Source organism: Dasypus novemcinctus, chromosome 9 (genome assembly GCF_030445035.2).
Source record: "Dasypus novemcinctus isolate mDasNov1 chromosome 9, mDasNov1.1.hap2, whole genome shotgun sequence".
NCBI classification, from domain to species: domain Eukaryota; kingdom Metazoa; phylum Chordata; class Mammalia; order Cingulata; family Dasypodidae; genus Dasypus; species Dasypus novemcinctus.
The window spans coordinates 108,932,057-108,948,350 of record NC_080681.1 but is presented as its reverse complement, the minus strand read 5'-3'; the positions used below and the strand labels follow the sequence as shown (position 1 = coordinate 108,948,350).

At 47.7% G+C, this 16,294-nt stretch overlaps 1 protein-coding gene across 1 annotated transcript in view; it reads left to right on the top strand.

Annotated features, from left to right (window-relative positions):
- The first annotated feature begins 12,803 nt into the window (after positions 1–12,803).
- The window catches only part of CEP85 (centrosomal protein 85), a 43,779-nt gene continuing 40,288 nt past the window's right edge, over positions 12,804–16,294 (top strand). Inside the window, exons 1-2 of the mRNA XM_058304070.2 lie at positions 12,804–12,877; positions 12,978–13,092. The gene's annotated coding sequence lies outside the window, so the exon portion shown is untranslated. The remainder of the gene's footprint in view (positions 12,878–12,977; positions 13,093–16,294) is intronic.

Sequence of the window (16,294 nt, the reverse complement as noted above, 5' to 3'; positions counted from 1 at the left end):
AGTATCCCTGCCACTGGGGTCCTAAATTTTGGGGTGAAAACTCTGGTCCTTATGGTTGGGAGCACCCACCTGATAAAGGAAACTTTCAGAGGTTCCCCCTCACTAGGTTTGCAATAAGTAATGAGCTGTGACTCAGTTCCCCATTACATGTATTGAGGAAAGACAAACCGCTGCCCCACTCCCATAGCCTATGTGTCTGAAAGCACGGCACTTCCCCAAAGGTTGAACAAAGAAACCACGTGGAAATGCGAATAAAGTGAGAGAGACCTTCACCTCCTCCAGACCAAAGCACCACCTGCTCCTCCAGCATTCCAAGAAAATATAACTCCCTAATCCACTACCCTCTAGCCATGCAAGGGAAAATTTTCACCTATAGGGCTTCCTATTGTCCCCTACATCTCACTGGGACCCTTGACCCCCTCCCACTGACTATCATTGCCCCACCTAAGAAGGTACTATATAAATTCACATTCCCCCTTCCAGGGGCAGGCTGAAGTCTATTCTTCAAACCTCTCCATTAAGAGAGCTTCCCAATAAACTTTCTGCCTGCAGTCATCAGTCTCCACATTCCAGTGAGCGCTGACTTTTCTCCAACAGAAACATAGCCCTATCCTCTCCCCGCTTACCGAAGGTGAGACTTGTCCTCATTCTGGGCAGCCCTAGTCTAATGGGGTCACCACTGACCAAGTCATGCAGGTACAGGCAGCTCCATCCTGGGGCAATGGAGAAATGACAGGGCAAAGGGTCCTGGCAGGTTTCCTGGAGGAGAGGAGCACTGAAGCTTGTTGAAGAAAAGAAGGAGTATTTTGGTGGCAGAGTTAAGGTAATTAAGTCTGGTGGGGAACTTGGGACCTTTGAAGCCTATTTGTGGCCTTTCACACCAAAGGTCACTGAGACCCACATCAGGTTCTGAGCTGGGTGATGGAGAGAGTCTGAGAAGGCTGTGACAGTCATAGACAATAGGGAGAGCCGGCTCAGAGGAGAGGAGACCTGGATTCTGGTCCTTGGGCTAGTCACTGGGCCTCGTTACCCCCATCTGTGCAATAGGGGGAGGGTGAGATTAATCTCCAGCTCTAAAATCAAATAGCCTGCTCTCAGCCCACGAGGGAGCACCAATGGGATCAGCCATGTCTCCAAGACTCAGGTTCTCACTAGGGTGGGGGGAAGGCCCAGAGTTCTGCCCAGCTATTCAGCACAGCCTGACAGTTAAGGGCCTAGGGGAAGTTCACCAGTTGGAATAGGAGTCCCCAGAGGTCCAGTGATTGCAGCTGATGGGAAACTCCACCCTCTACCTCCCTCCCATCATTGCTTCCAGCCCAGAAAAGCCCCCTGGGGCCTGCTAAGAGTCTGGGCACCTGGGGATGGGGACCTGGGTGGTATTCAGCAGGTAGGTGAGAGGTGGCACTGAGAGCTTACATTGTCTCTCTGTCTTGGAGCTGCCATCTGTTCCCCTGTTTTGGACCAGGACTCCTTCCCAGCGCTTTCTAGAACCATCAGCCCACAGAGCCATGGGAAGTCAATGGCTGTTGCTGCTGCTGCTTATCTGGGATGGAGCTGTCCACCTACCTGGTGAGTATCCACACATTCCCTGTCTTTCCATCCTCCTCCTCTGGCTGGCTGGAGAGAAGAGGGTTGTGGACGATCAGGTAGCATTTAGTGTCCCCAGGAAGGTTTTACAGTGTGAGCACAGTCTTTGAAAATTGAAAGGTTTGGGGCAAAAATGACCAGATGCTTTCCAAGGGGCTCCTGGCCTCTCCCATCTATCTCTTCTAGAATGCTATCTTTGTCCATCTCTCTACTCCCTCCATCATCTGTCATCTCATCTGTCTCTTCCTTTCTGTCCTTCCCATTTGGGCCAGGCATAGGTTGGGGCTTCAGGAGGCTAGTTCCCTCCCAAGCTGGCCAGAGGCTCAGACCTCTGCTGCCCCCGCTGCCCCACTCCAGAATGGAGCAACCTCCACCCTCTCACAGAGCCTGAGGTAGGAGTGCAGCTCTGGATTCCTAGCCCCTCTGCCAGTGTGTGGGAATATAGCAGGAGGGGGCAGGAGACTGTCTCATCACTGCCACATGTCCACGACTCTTGCCAGGAACAGAAGCAGCCTTGGCAAAGCATTTGGGAACCAGATACCAGAGGGGATCATCGCTACCAATAGCATGTTCTATTCATCCTATGATGTGCCAAGTGCTTCATGTGCACCATCTCATTTAAACCTCAGGACCATCCAGTGAGATGGCTACTATTATCATCCCTGTTGTACAGATGAGGAAATGGAGACCCAGAGACATGATTTGTCCCTCTATGCAGAGCTAGGATTTTATCCCAGGTCTGACTTTGGAGGCCAGGCCACACTCCATTGCTTCCCAAGGGGGCTGCTGTGGACAAAAAACTTTAATATTATAAAGATCTCAGATGCCACCCAAGCTATAATTTGCAATACTTTTCCAGTCACAATCCCAACAGGATTTGTTTTCTTTTTTGTGGAACTTGAAAAGCTGATTCTAATATTTACAAGGAAGAACAGAAGATAACAATATCCAAGATAATTTTGAACAAAATGGGAGACTCACCATTGGGGGGTGGCGAAGAGAGAAAGAGCATGGGAATGAGTCTATATACGTAAGGAGAGTTTACATATGACAAGTGGTATCACAACTCAGTGGGGAAAGGATGGACTTTTCCATAAGGGGGCTGGGACAACTGGTTCACCACACAAAAAAACAGTTTCAAGGGATCCATCTTCCCCCCAAATAAAAACTTGAGACCTCTGTAGAAAGACATCAGTTCACTTCAGCCTGGACTTTTCCTGCAAACAGACCCACAGATCACTAGAGTTTGGAGAACTCCTCCAATATTGAGCTCAAATCCCTCACTGCCCAAAGGAGGCCCGGAGGGTAGTGGGAACTTCACACAGCAAGTCAGTAACAGAGCTGGGTCTAGAGCCTAGGTACTGTACTCTTCTCGTACATCTTAGCTGGTTCTCTTGAGCTTTTATGACTCTTAACTCTGTGCAGGGCTGGAAGAAAGCAGGGTATGGAAGGGGTAGTAAGAGGTGGGGGCAGGGTTCAGGACAGTTCTTCCTCTGAGTCTGTTGTGGGAAGGACAAGCAGGTGCCGGGTGAATTAACCCTTTGGTAACTGCTAAGGATGCAATGGCAAGGCATCGTCAGGTGATGGACCTATATCTACTCATTTCCCATGGGAAAGGGGAAGGTTTCCAAGGGATTCGGCTCAGCATAGTGATCTGCACCTTTCTAGAGAAAGCAGCTGGCTCAGCCATGGGAACCAAGCTGTGCTTTTGTGCAGCACAATTGGGAAGACTTTGGGCTTTTGGATCAGACAGACCTGGTTTCAAATTCAGTGCCACTGCTTCCTGGCTGTGTGACCTTGGACAGATGTCATCTCCTCAGTTTCTTCATGTGATAAATGGACGTAACAGTCCGTGCTTTAGGTTGGTTGTGAGGAGTCAATGAACCAATGCTTGTGTGTTGGAGCAGCACCTTACTCAGGCAAGGTGAAAACTGAAAATTGTCAAAACTAGCTTTGACAGCTATTGCACTAGATGAAGCAGTTGGCTTGCAATTAGGGGGTCACATTGTACAAAAACCTGATATCTTTAAATAATAGAATCATAGTCAATACAGAAGGAATCTGACATCAAAAAGAGCATCAGGAAACCAAAGACCAAATGAGAACAGATTTTTGTCTTTTGCTGACTCTCACTGTCTCTGGAGCAGTTACTGAGTGGAATGAGACAAAGTTGCCCACACTAGTTAAATTCTCTCTCCCTAGCATGCATCATTTGAAATCTATTAAGTTAAATATGTGTATGATGGCCATGAATTATAAATCTGAATGTGGTTAAAGGAGGAAATTTTAGGCTGTATATATGTTATTAAAATAAAACATTTTTTAAATTAGAAAACTATGTTTATGATGGGATTCTACTGTAAAGTACTTAGCACAGAGCTGGCACCTAAATGAATTTGAGCCAGTAGTAACATGGTGTTGATATTGTTATTTTATTGAATCTCCCAGTAAGGTGACTTGGCAAGCCAGAACCTCTGAGAAGATCTCTGGTTTGGTGGAGTAAACAAATTTCTTGGTTTATTTTTTGTTGGTTGGTTTTGGTTTTTTATAGGTAGTGTTACATCCTGGGGAGTTGGGTCAGTTAAAATACCCTCCACAGACTCTGTGCCTACAAGCCTGAAAACGACAGCATTTTCATCCACTTCATCCCCCCTGTTGGCTCTGGCTAACAAGAGACCCACAGGCTCTACAGCTGTACTGAGCACTTCATCGGCCACCTTGATGACATCCATGACTGGCTTCCCAGAGCGAACAACATCAGCTCCTCCTCCAACTTCACAAGCCAGCAACATTACTGGGTCCACTGAGCAGACAGCACAAGTAGGTGGGATTCAAGAAGGGAAATCAAAAACAACCATCCCCCCACCTTCCAAGGGCATGATACTGCCAACTTCCATGACAGCTTCTCCGATGAAGGACCAGGGAGGCACATCCAGAACCACATCCTCATTCAGCGAGGCCACTTCAACTGAGACCCCAAGAGTGAATCAGAGAGCTTCAACTGCTGCCTCATCAGTATCAGGCAAAGTCAATGGACTGGAACCATCAGTGAAGTCAGCTACAACTACAGCCCCAACAATACTGAGCATAACCAATGACACAAAAGAATCTTTATCCACGGCAATGAGTATTAAGCCCATTCCAGTTAACCTCACCACTTCACTAACCATAACCATGCTTGGGACAACTGTTCTTGGAACAACCATGTCTGAGACCCAAGAAGGGTTAACTACAGATGCACCCACAGCCCCAACAACAGACTTTGCTGGGAGCAGCATGAATTGCTCGGTTCACACGATAAGCAAGCTGTCTGAAACACTGCACAGCACAGTCTCGCAGATACCTTCCAGTTCAGCAGACTCTGCTTCCAGTGCTGGCATTGCTACAGGCCAGGCACCTGAGACAACAGCTGTTCATCCAGCAGCCCTTAGCCCCACTTCTCTGGGGACAAAAAATTCCTCTCCCATGGCTGGGACCAGTCAGACTTCCCCTAAACACACACACAGTAGTAGTCTCGGAGCCTGTGCTTTGGATGAATATCCAACAAATGTTGGGGACTGTATGTGCAATGACAGCTACTATGCCCATTCAGGTAAGTCTGAGGACCTCAGGTAAGTAAAGCCAAGGAAGAGGTATGGGCCATGGTGGGCGTGATAACTCTGACAGTCTTGGGCAGAACACCCAGAGGGATGTTGTGTCTAAAGGCTATGAAGAGAGTCAGCATGGTTTAGTCAGATGGCATCTAGAGAGTCCATTTGGGTAGAGGTGATTTCTAGTGGGAGGATAGGTAGCTGAGCATATGAGGTAGAATGTACAATCTGTCAACACTCAACCACTAATCGCCAGTCACTGGCCGGAGATTAAGCCCTCATGGGGGAAGGAGCTGATGATCCACCAAAGATTAGGGGTATAGTCCCAGCAGAGACCTGGAGGGCTAGGCAGGGAAACAGAGGCAAAAGTCTCATTGTTGGAGCAAGTAATGTGTGGCACACATTACTAGAAGGCTGAATTTACAAGGTCTTTCCTAGGCAGTACAACAAACTCCCAGGCCCACCCCCTCACAAGGCTAAAGCTAGGTTCTGGGCACTGAAAAATAGGTGGGTCCCAATATATGTCATTTACAGTCAAAATAATTCTAACCCCCAAAACACTTAAGTTTAACACAATTCTGATTCTCCCAAAAAGATTACTTTTTTTTTTTTTTAAGAAATTTCCTTCGAAAAAATATTTCTTTGGCGTTCTTGCTTTGCTGGCATCTATTGGGTACTCCAGCTTTGGAATTAACCTTCTATTATGTTCAAAAGTAGGCAGTGCTTAATTTATGGACCAGTATTTTCCATAACGTATTTTGTAGGAAACCAGTGCTGCAGGATTTCAATAGGCATTGCGCTAAATAAAAGTTCTATTATTGAATATATTTGGGAAATTCTGGAGTAAACAAAACAGTTTCTTGGCTGCAGGACTTCTCAAAGCCTTTAATATCCTGCTGTCCATTGTTACACTCTTAGAGCAGATTATAGCATGCATTTCTCAAGCATTATCTGTCCCCAGAATATTCATCCTAAGAAATATTGGTGCAGTACCCTGGAATACTCTGTTGCAGAGAGGGGTTATTCACAGGAAGCTGAGCTGGGCTGGATGAGGTAGAAGTGACCAGCCCATTCTTAGTCAAAACCCCAAGTGCCGACCCCTCTAGGGAGTGTCGTCATCTGAACAGACTCTCTCTCGGTGAGATGAGGTTTATGAGCCAACATATACAACGCTGACTGTGTCCACCCACAAAAAATACAAAGTCAGTGTGTTTCCATCCACTGGAAATGAGACGGCTTTTCTTTTTCTGTTCATTTCTATCCTCACTGTGGGTAAGAACATGGATTCTGCAAGAAGGACTGCCAGGGTTTGAACTATGCCTCATTTTCTTCTGCTGGGGATAATAAGAGTAAATATACCTTATAGCGCTAACGAGCGTTAGCTATTGTTGATATTACTATTATTTGGCACTCTATCACAACAGCAGGAAGTTACGTGAGGGACTTCACCCCCTTGCCCCCCACATTGGTACAAAGTACCTACTCTGAAATTAGAGCCCCTCACTTTGACCACTTGTGCCTGTCATGATAGAAACACTGAGCACTTGAAGAAAAAAAAAGAAAGGGGAAAAAAGTCTTTAAATTCAAAGTAATAAAACAAGTCTGGAAATGTTTTACACTCATTTTTCATTATGTTTCAGTTTTTAGTTTTACTTTTTAATTACTAACTTTTAAGTACTTTGTCCCAAATTCAATAAAGACCGTGGGGAAAGGAGGTGAAGAGAGCAGGGAAAGGGTGAGTATTAAATGCACACATACATAGAAAACACACAACTAAACAAAATGTGTTGGCTTCGGAGACGAGGAAGTCCTGAAGAGGACCTAGGGCTTCCACCCCTCCCAGCTCCCAAACGCCCTCTCTTGGTCCCCCCCTCAATGCAATTTCTTCACTTAGTTTAGGCTTTTTTATAAGATAAAAGAGCCATTGACTTCAATCAGTTTAAGCTCCTCAAAACCACTTGCTGGGAATAGGGGAAGAGGAAAATCAGAGAGAACAAAACAAATTAATATCTCAAAAAATAATCTTGCCAGACAGGTAACAGAAACCAACCAGGCTAGCTACGAGAAAACTGGAGAATTTATTTAAGAGTGTGTCTGGTAGAGGCCAAGGGCAGGCTCAAACCAGGCTGTCAGGGGACCTGAACAGAGAACCAGGATCTAGCAGGAGCCAGGAGTCCCTCACTCTCTTCTCAGTCTTGCTTCGCCCCTTCCTCACCAGCTTGGTTCCTCCTTCCACAGGTTGGCTTTTTCCGCCCTTGAGCCCACTTGGCAGAAGATGGCTCTTGAGGCTTTTTAGACCTAATTCCTGGCAAAGAGATTCTGAGTGGACCTGAGAAGGCCAGGGGATCCCACTGTGCAAACATGGGTGCAAGGGTCTCACCTCCTGTGGGAGAGTCTTGTTTCAGGTTGTCTTTGTGGGCTGGGATATTTTCCCAATAGTGCCTCTTCCCCATGGATTAGAACTAGCTGCCCCTCCCAGGACATCACCCCAGGAGCCTCAGGAGGCCCCTGCCTGGGCTCTTGTCCTCTTGCAGAGCTGTCCATGGTGTCGGTGGCTCTGCACTGCCGGCCGCAGGAAATCGAGGTGGTCCTGAGCAGCTGCTTCCTGGAAATGCGTCACTGGATCCTGAGGGATGGCGCCTTCTCCAGATGCCCCAATGTCCGCAAGGTGGAGCAGGGCCGCCGTGACCAGGCCTTCGTAGTGGAGAAGAAGGAGGGCACCTGTGGTCTCTGCCTCTCTGTAAGCGAGCGGGGAGGGGCCTTGGGGCCTTCTGATAGGAAGAGGACTGTGGAGGTGGCTGGGGAGGGGCTGGGGAAGGAGTGATTGAGTACGGGTAGAAATCACAACTTTTATTTCCATTTGTCTGAGGAATTCTCCAGAATGGAGTCAAGTCTAGCCATCAGACCAGTCTTTTTGAGGGAAAAGAGACCATGTTGTCCCCCATCAAACTGAGAATGTCTTATAGGTGACAAGATGTTTGATGGATTGGGAAAGCGGTTTCCAAACTATTGTTCGCCAGCTGTTGTCAGTTATTGCAGGAGCCCTTTAATGATGACCAGGTGCCACATGCTGCACACAGGACAATTCCTTTTTACTTATATTACCTTGTTTTTTTTAAATTTTTAATTTAATTTTTATTTTATTTTATTTATTTCTCTCCCCTTCACCACTCTCCCCCAATTGTCTGCTCTCTGTATTCATTCGCTGTGTGTTCTTCTGTGTCCGCTTGCATTCTTGTCAGCGGCACTGGGAATCTGTGTCTCTTTTTATTGCGTAATCTTACTGTGCCAGCTCTCTGTGTATGCGGCACCACTCTTGGGCAGGCTGTGTTTTTTCGTGCAGCGCAGCTCTCCTTGCAGGGTGCACTCCTTGCACATGGGGCTCCCCTACTCAGGGGACACCCCTGCATGGCAGGGCACTCCTTGCACATATCGACACTGTGCATGGGCCAACTCACCACACAGGTCAGGAGGCCCTGGGTTTGAACCCTGGTAGGTGGATGCTCTGTCAGTTGAGCCAAATCAGCTTTCCACATTATCTTGTTAAATCTTCACAATAATCTTGTGAGGTTCCCATTTTATAGATGAGAAATCTAAGGCTCAGAGAAGTTGAGGGACTTTTCCCAAGTCATACACCTAGTTACTAACAGAGCTGATTTGTGCTCCTGTCACCAATGCTCCATCTCCTTTCTTTGGAAGCAATCTTACATAAAAGCTGAATATAAGAACAAATAGAGGGAAGTGGATATAGCTTAAGCAGCTTGGCACTTGCTTACCACATGGGAGGTCCCAGGTTCAGTTCCCAGTGCCTCCTAGAGAAGACGAGCAAGACAGCGAGGTGACGCAGCAAGATGATGCAATGAAAAATAACCACAAGGAAACACAATGAGAGACACAACAAGTGGGAGTGGAGGTGGCTCAAGCCATTGGGCACCTCCCTCCCACATGGGAGGTCCCAGATTCGGTTCCCGGTGCCTCCTAAAAAGAAGATGAGCACACAATGAACACACACAGAGAGCAGATAGCGAGCACAAAACAATGAGGGGGTGGGGAGAAATTAAAAAAATAATAAAGAACAAATATATAGGGCAGCGGATGTAGCTCATGGTTGAGTGCCTGCTTTCCACATAAGAGGTCCTGGGTTCAATCTCTGGTACTTCCTTAAAAATTTTTTAAAAATTAAAAAAGAACAAATATATAAAAGCAGAGCAGCCCTGATTGAATGGAGGAGGAGGAAGAGCGCCTGCTGAGGCTCTCCGGGCTCCATCTGAAAACTCAGAGATTGTCCTAAAGAGGTTTTAGTTCCTCCCAGTTGTGTGCCACTGTTATTTCCAGTCCTGCACCCAGAGATTCACGGGGTCTCTTGCTTGGGTTATGGGAGAGCTGGCATTTTCAAAATGAAACAGCTAAGGCCACAGCTATACTTCTAAAACTCCCTGTCAGTATTCCTTGTTAATTAACCTCTTTCTTTTTTTTTTTTTTTTTTTTAAAGATTTATTTATTTATTTAATTCCTTCCCCCCCGTTTGTCCCCGTTTGTCTGTTCTTGGTGTCTTTTTGCTGCGTCTTGTTTCTTTGTCCGCTTCTGTTGTCGTCAGCGGCACGGGAACTGTGGGCGGCGCCATTCCTGGGCAGGCTGCTCTTTCTTTTCACGCTGGGCGGCTCTCCTCACGGGCGCACTCCTTGCGCGTGGGGCTCCCCCACGCGGGGGACACCCTTGCGTGGCACGGCACTCCTTGCGTGCATCAGCACTGCGCATGGCCAGCTCCACACGGGTCAAGGAGGTCCGGGGTTTGAACCGCCGACCTCCCATATGGTAGACGGACGCCCTAACCACTGGGCCAAAGTCCGTTTCCCTTAACCTCTTTCTTTACAACAGTTATTTTGATTCCTTAAAAAAAAAACTATGTAAACAATAAAATACCAAAATGATCTCAGAATCTTGGGATAGAAACCAGGTCTTGGCATTTTTAACAAGTTCCCCACTGATTCTTTAATTATTTTTCCAAGGGATTCTAAAACAAACACTGAAGTTTGAAAACCACTGGCGTAGAGGTTAAGATCCTGGACACTGGAGACAGAGATTTTTGAATTCTGATTCTGTTACTTGCTTTTGGAAAGTCTTTTAACTTTCCAAGGCCTCATTTTGTTCTGCGGTCAAGCTACAGTACCTGGCACACAGTCCGTGCTCAGTAAACGTCAGCCAGGATTATTTTTATTTAAAGAAACAACAGCAGCAAAATAAACATTTCTTCCCACTTGTAGCCAATGAAGAGAAGATGGGAGGTGTTTCCCCTGGAGATGTGAGGGTAATGATGCCTTCCTGTCTTTTCTAGACCAATGGCAGCCACGCCCTGTACTCTCTGGAGGTGCAGCTCCTGCAGGTTTCCCCGGGCTTCACTAGTACTGACTCCAGGACGCTCAACTTCAGCTGCACATATCCCCTGGTGGTGAACGCGAGCCAGACCCACCTGCAGCCTGTGGTCTCCTTCCCGTGAGTTCTGCCCTGTCAGTTGCCTCTCTAGCTGGGCCCCAACAGGGCTCCTGAGTTCTCACTGCTATCTCTAATCCAGGCCAAAGGAGCCCATGCCCTCAGGATGCGGCCTGTTGATTTGGCCCCCGATATCCATCCACCAAACAAAAGCATCTCTTAGTTTGAGATTAAAAGCATTAGTGGAAAAGGGGCTCCTAGGAAGCATTATGGGTTGCTTATATAACTTACCATGGGGTAGGATGGTTTCGAAGGTCTAGGTCTGGGGACCTCTAAGGTGGCCCCTCACTTTTTAGGAAGTCCAGGAGGAAGATGAGCAGATCTGCTCCTCCTCTCCCCTTATTCTTTATGGCTACTAGTCTCAGTCACCTAGGGTTTGAGGCAGAAGGTGAGTCCCTTCCCCTGGGATTCAGTGGCGAGGGTCTGATCCCTGTCCCTCTCCAGATATAACACTATCCATGTGCCAGGCATTGGGGACACTGTCGTCATCCTGGGCATCTTCAAGGACCCTCTGTTATTGTCTCCGCTTGACAACAAAACAACCCCCCTTGGCATGCCCCTCTACGTGGTCCTCAGAGCCACAAGCAGCGATCCAGACCGATTTGCTCTGGTGGCCAATGAGGTCTTTGCCAGCACTGACATTTCCAGGACGGGTGTTACTACGGCCATCCACCGCTTTGTGACCGAGAGGTAAGGGTCTGTCAGGCCCTGGTGAACTTCTGCTGATGCAGCCAGGCCAGCCCTTGGACATGGCTTGTGCTGGGGCTTTTGTACCCATGAGCCTCTCAAGAGCACACACCCTGACACTTTACTGTATTTCTGGTGCATTAACACCTGGAGAAGGTTAGTGCTGGGTGAATTTTTGTTGAATGAATGCCAGTGTCATTATCATTCCTGTTTTGCAAATGAGTAAACTCACACTTGGGGAGATTAAAGCCTGCCTTAGGTCTTACTGCCTTTTATTTTTTTCCCCTCAATTATCGAGGACCTATAGAAATGAAAGTAAAAATCAAAACTATTTCAAGGTACTATGCAATGCTATCCATTCAACATGCATTACACTCAATAGCTGAATAATAGCTGATGCTGACATACTCTGTGCCAGGTAGTTTGAATTACACCATATATGTGAACTCATGTAAACCTCATTATACATAGTAGGCAATAATTATATTTTTATTCCCATTTTATAGATGGAGAAACTGAGGCTGACACATTTGGAAAGTGGCAGACCTTACAAGGTTCTGGGGACACCGAGATAAATAAAGCCAAGTTCTTGCCCTCAACAACTCATGGTGGAGGGAAGGAGCTGGGACTCCTAACTTCTAGGTCATAGTTCATTCCTATTAATTCCAAGTCTTTACAGAGCACTGTGAGATATACCTCATCTCTTAATTCCTCAAACAATTCTATGAAGTTTATTTACTTTACTTTACAGATGGCGGGGGGAGGTGTCTCAGAGAGTTTGGGTGATTTTCCCAAGTACGCACTGGTCTGTCTCTGCCTGCTCCAGACCCGGGGTTCTGAAACACATCACCACCAGCTCTGTCCTAGCATGTCATCCCTTCTTTGTCAGGAGGAAATAGAACCTAGTGATTAAGGGTGTGGGCTCTGGAGCTAGGCTGCAATCTGCAAAAGCTCGGACAACCCACTCCACCTCTCTGAGCCTCAGTTTCCTCATCTGCTTTTTAAAAAAAAAGACAAAAGTATTGTCCTCATTAGTGTGATGAAATGAGATCATCCTTGTAAAGTTCTCAGCTGGACAGGTAAAAGGGGAGAGGTCAGTATTTGTCCACCCACACCTCCCCCTCCACTCGAAGCCCGGGCTCTTAAGCAGTCGGTGTCGCTGCCTCTCCCCACAGCTGTCCAGTCAGCAACCGGCTGCTTGAGGACCTGCGGGACAATGGGGTCTCTCTGGAGGTGACACTGGCCTTCAACCTGTTCCGCTTCTTGAACAGCGACACGCTCTACCTGCACGGACGGGTGACCCTGTGTGACCTGCAGGCGGGGCGCTCGTGCCAACCGGTGAGCGGACAGCCCTGGGGGCTCCTGAGCCCCGCCGCAGCCTTCGTGTGCCCGGCAGTTCCGGGGCGCGGGAGTCCCAGCAGCGCTGTCCTCGGGGCGGGACTAAATTGAAGCTTGAAGGCGTGCGCAGCTGGGGATTGGCCTATCCTCCTGGGGCCAGGGCGTCAGTTGGAATGGCCCAAAGGGTGAGACAAGAGGCGGGGCTGTCTGGGGTTTGGGGCAAAGTCCCACCCTGGTTGGGGCTGGGGAGAAAGGGACGCGCTATGCTGCTTTTGTCGCCCACAGTCTTGTAACAGTTCGAAGAGCCCCTCGGAGAGGAATCGAGCGCGGGAGAGCCGAGCGCAGGCGAGCCTAGAAGGCGGCGACAGCTGGTTGGTGTACGGGCCCATCCGAATAAAAGGTAACAAAGGAGCCTTTGGGGACCTCCCTGACTCCTGCCCCATGGCCTTCTAATGACCACTCTGAGGCACTGACCCTGCACTGTATTCCCTCCCCGCTTCCTGCCCTCGCTCCCTCGGTAAGTCCCAGCCCTTGCCCCCAGCCCATGCTCTCTTTTTGACTCCTCGCCCCCCACCAGTTCCTGTTCTCATCATTAAGCTTGTAGTCTGAGCTGTCTCTGCCTCTCTCTCCCATTCTCACCTTTCTTGCCACAGCAGATACTCTCCCAGGCTGTTTATCCCTCAGGCCAGTATCCTTCTGTAAGGTCATCATCCCACCCCGTCTGAGTTCAGGTTCAACAGCGTAGGCCAGCCCCTTTGCCTAATCCTCATTAAATAATGGCAGAGTGTCGGCCTTGTCCCACCAGGACAACATTGTAAGCCCAATCTTTCTTCATGGTTTCAGACTCCAGTGCTTCCAGCTTCAGGAGCCCAGCAGGTGGGTGTAGAGGGATTGCTCTGGTGAAGTTTCAATGGTTGCATCAGGGTCTGGGTCTTGTCTCTGCCCAACTCTGTAACCTGGGAGAACTCATTCTTTTTCTCTGAGCCCCAGTTTCCTCAGCAGTACATAGCAGAGTTGTCATTGTACTCTCAGTAATCAGAGTTTTATCCTTCATCAGAACCTGAAACTCTCCAGGAATAACTTAGAGTAGTTGGGTTGAAAATTCAAGATGCCTACAGTGCCAGACAGGTAACACCAGCAAGTGAGGAGGACTTGTGGGGTTCACAAAGGACTGACAGTGCATTTAAGGTGGCAGCCACCACTCTGTTCCAGCTGATTGTTGCCTTGTGGAAATTTAGACCAAACATGCTAGATCCCATTTTCCAAGAGAAACTAGAAATTCAGATCTTCAAATGTTGACAACAAATTTAAATAGAAACAAACAATGTTCAAGACAGTTTATCCATCTCTGCAGGCTACACTCAGCCTACAAGTCTCCAGTCTGCAATATCTAATATAACTTCAAGTTCTAGAGCTTAGAGTCAGGGCTGCGGTTTTACACAATTCCAGAACTGCACAATACATAACAGGACAAGGCATAACCTAGATTACTATACGTACACAGCAGCCCTATTCAGAGTAAGAACCCAAGTCTTTATAAGCTATACATGCTTTTTCCTTTCCACTCCCATTCCCTGGCCTCAGTCATTCCCAAATGCATAGCTCAACTCAGGTGAAGTAGTTGGTTCTGGTTTCTTGGTGGAAAACTCCCACAATTAGGGATCTGAAAAGCCTGGGCACTCTCTGGGCTTTCCTGAGCAGAATTTGTCACATCCCAACATGTATACTCTCCTAAAACAATAATAACTGCCATTTATGAATGTGCCTAACACTGTTTTAAGCACTTACATGGACTAACTCACGCACTCTTCACAACAGTTCTGCAGTTAGTGCTAATGTTTACCCCCACTGTATGAATGATGAACTGAGACTCAGTTGTCAAAGGAACACATTTGGAAAATGCTTCCTTTGGATGAGGATGGGGCTCAAGTAGGTTCCCACTGAGTTGCATTCCCAGCTGGGCCAGGGCCCAGATCTAGCACAGTGTTTAAGAGCTGGAGCTTCAGCTCTGATACTCCCTGATACTTTAACTTTGGGAGACTCTCAGTCTCTGTCCTTAAGATGATGTCTTAAAGTTGCATGGACTTAATGCATATAAAACCTTTAACACAGAGCTTAGCAGGTAGTATTGGGCTGAACTACATGAAATAGCCATTTTTCTATGTAAGAATTGGCAGTTTCATATGATCGACCCTAGTTACCCAATCAGTGAGAGGACTGGTCAGGGCGCAGCATGTAACTAGGATGATGTTTGTCTTAAAAATGGTGGTGCTTGATCCATAGGATTCAGGGATTTTCAGGCTCGACAACACAAACCAGGAGAAATCAGATCAAATGCTCACCATAGGAGTCAGCCAACATCTAGGCTCCTGAACAATTTCTTCCCAGTTGAACTTTTCCAATCTCCTTGAGGGAAAGGCCCATGCCTTTCATCCCTGTATCCCTCTACTTCCAGTCTAATTTAGGAACAGGCACACAGTCAATCCCAGGAAAGCTTTGTTGAAGAACGAAGGAATGGATTTCTAGATAATCCTCCAAAGTGGAGTATCTAAATTTAAAAACCAATTTCCATAGCAGGGCGTTTCCCAGACTGTCAAAGCCGCCTAATCCTGTTTCATAATCATTTCTCTCCTGCAGGAGCCTGGATGGCTTTCTTTCTCCTGATGGTAATAGGCTGGATGCTGGAATAAAAGTCGTTGACCACCCCCCCCCATACCTTCCCCAGCTCTAGCCCTTCGTCTCTAGTTTAGTAGCCTGAGGCAAGGGGGTGGGGAGAAGGGGAGGAAGATTTAAGAGAGAGGCGAGCAGTATGTCATCTACTGAAGAACCAGAGAGGTTGGGAGTGAAGATGGTGTGGCCCAACTGAGGAGTGGTGACTGCTGAGCCTCGTGCTATGCTTCCTTATCCCATCTTCCCTTCCCACCTCTGGAACTCGGCTCTGCTGATTCCATGGGGGAGACTGGACTGTTCATTGGGTGGGAGGGGGTCAGAGGGTATGGTCAATAAACAGCAGGGAATTCTGCTACTTTATGTCTGACTCCTTTTCCGCGTAATCTGACAATAAAGCTTTAGTGCTCTGGGTGGACAGGGCTGAAGGAATGTGGTGGGGGTGAGGGATGAGATGTCACTTTATTCTCTATGGGCCTCAGTTTCTCTGTATGCAAAATGAAAGAGTTTGACCAGGTGCTCTTTGCTTCACATGGAGACTCTGTGACCCTCATTCTGGGGAGAGTTCCTGGGCCCTGGCCAGGAGGCCCCAAGTCTCCTTTTCTATTCTGGAGAATGGGCAAGAGCTATTTAATTTCAGAATTAGGGTTAAATGTATCTCTATATTATCCAAGCCTTCTTCCTCTGCCCCTTATTTATTTCTGATCTCATTAACTCCCCTTCTTAGTAGAGGGTGGGTGCAGGCAGGAGTGGTTGTGCTACAATTTATTCTTTCAAATATGGGTTGCAGGGAAACGGACTTGGCCCAGTGGTTAGGGCGTCCGTCTACCACACGGGAGGTCCGTGGTTCAAACCCCGGGCCTCCTTGACCCGTGTGGAGCTGGCCCATGCGCAGTGCTGATGCATGCAAGGAGAGCTGCGCCACGCAGGGGTGT